Here is a 4367-nt window from a genome sequence, read left to right on the forward strand (position 1 = left end):
CTGGGAGGAGCGGCGACTGACCAAAGCCAACATTTAACCAGAGAAAGAAAAAGAAGCTAATTTCAGGACAGCCCCTTCTGTAGGACGTTGATAAAATATTAAGGCCGAGCCTCTGAGAATGACACATCATGTCTCATTACGAGGTGAGCTGTGATGGTGTCGTAACTCGAGAGCATTTCCTGTCCACTGCAGCATCGTGGGACCCACCCCAATTAACACCTCGCCCTCCTCGGGCGTGATTTAGTCCAGGATGTGGCCGTCACCTGGGGGCAGGAAGCCCTGGCAGGCAACCAGTACTCCCCTCCCCACTGACCTCTGCCACCCGGCCCTGAGGCTTCTGACCGTTGCCAGGAGGGCGGTTCCCACCCCAGGAGTTTACCAGGCACGCGGCCCTCCAGGAAGGCGGCCCTAGGAACGAACCAGCGGGCTCCGCCCCCTGGGCGGGAAGGAGAGGGCGGGGTGAGGTCTCGGGTGGTGGTGGTTTTATTTTCTTTTTTCTCAAACCACACTTGACTTCTGCAGCTTCCTTTCAGATCCCGAAGGAAGATTTATGGGGTTTGAAGTAAACCTTGACAATCCCTTCGAACTGCACGCCCCTCACGTTGAAGGGGGGTCTACAGGCCTGCGAGCACCACACAACGAGTCAGAGAGCGGGTTAAAGGGAGGCTGGAGCACCTACCATCGGGGACAGAGGAGAGAGACGCAGGAAGGGGCCGGCGGCCAGCCCGGGATGGCCCCACAGACCGGGAAGATGCTCTCGGGCCGGTTCCTGCGTCAGCCCCGGGGGCCTCGCAGCCGGGCCCCGCTCCTCCGTGAACGTGGCCCAAGGGGCAGTTCTGCTGGGAAGAAAGATGGGCACGGGCTGCGCCAACAGGAGCGAACGTTTGGGCGCCAAGAACGATGAGCAGTTCTGACCTTTCATCAAATCTAAGGAAGCCAAGGATGCCTGGGGCTGGGATTACATTGAGAGGAGGGGATCGCCAGGAGGAAGAGAGTGTGCCTCGCCCCCTATCTGCTACTTGAGAAAAAATGAATTCAAAGTCCCACTGAATACTGGGCGGTCTGCCCATCTGCCTTTTTGTTGTTGTTCTTCGCTAGAATTTCTTTGCTGGTTTCCATCTGGGTTTAGTCTGTGTCACTGCCTGTGTGGGGCGGTTCCTGGGAGTATGGGAGATGAGTGCAGTGTGTTCCTACGCTGGTTTCTTCGTGCACAAAGGTGGCAGGCTGGAGTGTAAGTATGGGATGTGGTGGGAGACTTCCCACTGCCTTCAGCCATTCTGCCCACTACAGGTGACAACGACAGCAGCAAGAAAGCCAGGATGCCCTCAGGAGAGCCGGGCAGCTCCCAACCCAGCCTGAGAAGGAGGGATGGTGCTGGAGGGTGGGAGGGCTGTCCTTCAAAAGATGCTTGTCTCAGGCCTCGGAATGTTGGAATGTTGTGTTGAAGCTCGGATCCTCACACTTGTCATGGTACTCTCCCTTTCCCCCCTCACAGTGGTGGAAGAGCTAAATTCATATCTCACTCCTTTGGCAGGGTTAAGACAAGCAGCGGAGAGATGGACCTCTGTGTGCAGGACCCCTACCACACCTGGACTGAGGTGAACAGGAGAACAGAGTCCAGCAAACGTAAGCACCTAGGCTATTTTCCAGGGACAACGGCCTCCCATCGGAGGTCTACCTGGGATGACCTCAAATGAAGCGACTTGCGAACATGACTGTGCATGTTGAAAAACCATGTATTTGACAATATTGGTTCTTTTGATTAAACAACCGTCTAGAGCCCATTGCAAGATGAACACGGATGCTAGAAACATAGTCCTCTATTCTGCCAAAGCATGGACAGAAACAAACATCTGCAGGGAGAACCTTGAAGGAGATGGTGATGGCTTCGCCCATGTGTGTGGAACATATGTTTGGAAACCTATTAAACAAAAGAGCGCAGAGCAGCCTTGTCAGAAAGTTTTAGATCAAGCACTCACTCTTCCTGAATATTTTTTAATTGGTCAATTAGTTCTGTAAGTGTTTGGGGAAAGCATTTCCTCAAAGGAGCAGTGTGTATGGGTCTGTTTGAAATTATCTAAATTCTGAATGCTTATTCTTCCAACCGAAATTCGGACTGAGTCTACACACCCTAACCAATTCAAATGTTGGGGCTAATTGGCTTGTTACCAACCAGGTGTTTGACCAAAAATGCCAGTCTATTCAGAAGAGGGTTGTGAGTGGGGACCAGCTCGTTCACTAAAACAACTAGTTAGCGACTGGTGTCTTAGTTGAGAAATTGGAACCATGTTTGCAAGCGCTGTGAACTGAAATATAAATGTAGACTAATATTTTTACTTACATCTTTCCACGGATGTGTTTTAAGCTGTTATTTCAAACCATGGTTAGGCAGTGGCCCCCAGCATAGTTAGGAGTGTCATGTGGCCACCCTTCGGTGGTACAGACACATCTTGAAATTCTTTACTGAGCATTTATATTCTTTATGCTAATTATTCATGAGCAGATATTCTATCTGAACCATTACAAACTGCTCCCCCTTGTCTTTAATTGGATTTTATTAACTTGCGTCTATTGTTAAACAAGAACAATAACACAAGAAGTAGAGAAGGGAGCGGGCGGAGTGGCAGCCCCATTGTGCTGAGTAATTTGAACAGGTGGGCAAATGGAAATATTCCGGGAGTCGCTTTGTTTTAGCTCGCATTTAAAAGTTTATAATGATCCAATACTTTTTCAAACAGAGACCCACAAATTGAGTTTGAGCTTAGCTGTAGATTTCACACAGCTGGGCATGATGGAAGTAACTAGGCATTTCGGTCAGACGCAGGAAGCTGAGCCGGTACGTCCGGATGGGCCAGGCGGAAAGGAGCATCGAGAGAATCTGGGTGTGTTTGCCCATTTCTGAAATAAACCGGTGTCTGGTCCGAGAGTGAGAAAGTTGGCTAGCATGACTAGTATTTGCTAGAGGTTATTGCGAGAGTGTATTCGGATGAAAGTAAGAACGGGGGCTGCGTGTGCCTAGTCTCTGTCACAGATTTCATGGTGTCACAAGGAAAGAGAGCAGATTGGAGTTTAAATCCGCTGACAGTCGACTCAAAGCTACTTCAGTAAAATTACGTAGAGCGAGGTCCCAGGCTGCTGCCTCATTCTGAACCGTTGAGTTAATGCTCCATGTGGAGCTCCACCAGGCCCACTGGGAGAATCCAAGCTGGGGTCGGGTCCCGGGTGACACCACATGTGGCCAGGGGAGCGGGACACACCAGGGGGACATGCTGGCCCCGTGCCTACGTCTACACAATTCACAGAAACCTGCGGCTAAGTAGGTACAGCATGTCTGTTTGTTTCTTTGTTTGTTTTTAACAGTAAAATTGGGTCCAACCGGTCACATCATCAGAATATGTGTTTCCCACTTGAAGTCCTCTCTGGAACTGTTGCAACCCGCCACGTGCCATAGAAACACATCGGCTCATAAGACTGTCTACAGATTCTTGCCAAAAACTGTCTGCTGCTCACTCGAAGATTGTTTCTCCCCTTTCTGTCCCCCAAAAAGAAAAACCAATGGTCTTCCTAAAAAGCTTACTTTCCTTTACAGAAGTTTCTCTTGTTTCTCCCAATAAAAGTTTTTCAAATTTTTATCACTCTTTTCCACTCTTCTGTCCGATCACTTGTCTACTTGTCCTTCGCAGGGAACTTAACCTCCTTATGGGAGTGACACGTTTACTCATTCGTCTAACTCGGTTTGGTCTCTGCTTTTCTTCCCCACTGAGTCCCTTTTACACAGGCTTTATGGAAACCCTGTGGGTCGCAGCAGAGCGCTGTCTGGTAGAGCACCAGAAGGTGAGAGGACGGAGCAGAAAGACGGGCAGGGCTCCGCTCTGCTGTGCGCAGCGTCACCAGGAGTCGGAATCGACTCGACGGCGGTAACGACAGAAACGCACTGTGGTCTGGTTTGGATTCTAAGTGCAGAGCAAAGGCTTTGTGGAGGAAGACGACAGCTGAGATGGTGGTAAAAACGCCACCACTGCTCTCTCGCCTGTGGGTCCCTAAGCCCCAAAGCGCAGAGTGATGTGAAGAGGTCACCAAGGCCGGCTCGGAGCTCAGCGTGGGCACCAACTGCATCGTTGCAATGTTCAGAACGTCTCCGCAAAACAGCAGAAACCCCGGAATTCACACTGGGATCTTGCTTCATTTTCATTTCTCCCTGAGATCACAAGGATGCTTTGAACTAGGGACACAGTTACTTCCTCATTTCCACACTAAAGTGAAGAATGCGTTTGCGTCTTGATGATCATCTACGCATTAGCTTACAGTTCAATGGCATTGTTTCCTGCTGTTAAAATTATATAATTGCTTTGAATTTCCCCCAAAGA

The 4367-nt window shown here is 49.9% G+C and overlaps 1 long non-coding RNA gene across 1 annotated transcript; it reads left to right on the top strand.

The window, feature by feature from the left end:
* The first annotated feature begins 324 nt into the window (after window positions 1-324).
* On the top strand, window positions 325-3630 carry LOC102148161 (uncharacterized). The gene is made up of 3 exons (XR_290790.4): window positions 325-1231; window positions 1535-1626; window positions 3361-3630. It is a non-coding gene; the product is annotated as an uncharacterized lncRNA (long non-coding RNA).
* Window positions 3631-4367: the final 737 nt, after the last annotated feature.

Source organism: Equus caballus, chromosome 8 (genome assembly GCF_041296265.1).
Source record: "Equus caballus isolate H_3958 breed thoroughbred chromosome 8, TB-T2T, whole genome shotgun sequence".
NCBI classification, from domain to species: Eukaryota; Metazoa; Chordata; class Mammalia; order Perissodactyla; family Equidae; genus Equus; species Equus caballus.